The 729-nt window shown below is 39.9% G+C and overlaps 1 protein-coding gene across 1 annotated transcript in view; it reads right to left on the bottom strand.

Moving 5' to 3' along the window:
• Positions 1-729, bottom strand: part of LOC104979974 (putative gustatory receptor clone PTE01) — a gene marked incomplete at its 3' end in the record, with an annotated part of 5551 nt that overhangs the window by 3679 nt on the left and 1143 nt on the right.

The following is a 729-nucleotide window of genomic DNA, read 5'->3' as shown; positions in this document are numbered from 1 at the left end:
AATAGACATTTCTCCAAAGAAGACATACAGATGGCTAACAAACACATGAAAGGATGCTCAACATCACTCATTATCAGAGAAATGCAAATCAAAACCACTATGAGGTACCATTTCACACCAGTTCAGAATGGCTGCGATCCAAAAGTCTACAAATAATAAATGCTGGAGAGGGTGTGGAGGAAAGGGAACCCTCTTTCACTGTTGGTGGGAATGCAAACTAGTACAGCCACTATGGAGAACAGTGTGGAGAATCCTTAAAAAACTGGAAATAGAACTGCCTTATGATCCAGGAATCCCACTGCTGGGCATACACACTGAGGAAATCAGAAGGGAAAGAGACACGTGTACCCCAATGTTCATCGCAGCACTGTTTATAATAGCCAGGACATGGAAGCAACCTAGATGTCCATCAGCAGATGAATGGATAAGAAAGCAGTGGTACATATACACAATGGAGTATTACTCAGCCATTAAAAAAAATACATTTGAATCAATTCTAATGAGGTGGTTGAAACTGGAGCCTATTATACAGAGTGAAGTAAGCCATAAGGAAAAACACCAATACAGTATACTAACACATATATATGGAATTTAGAAAGATGGTAACAATAACCCTGTATACGAGACAGCAAAAGAGACACTGATGTATAGAACAGTCTTATGGACTCTGTGGGAGAGGGAGAGGGTGGGAAGATTTGGGAGAATGGCATTGAAACATGTAAAATATCT

Source organism: Bison bison, unplaced genomic scaffold (assembly GCF_000754665.1).
Source record: "Bison bison bison isolate TAMUID 2011002044 unplaced genomic scaffold, Bison_UMD1.0 scf7180017864492, whole genome shotgun sequence".
In the NCBI taxonomy this organism is placed as follows: Eukaryota; Metazoa; Chordata; class Mammalia; order Artiodactyla; family Bovidae; genus Bison; species Bison bison.
The sequence above is the reverse complement of the archived record's forward strand: the minus strand, read 5'-3'. Positions and strand labels throughout refer to the sequence as shown.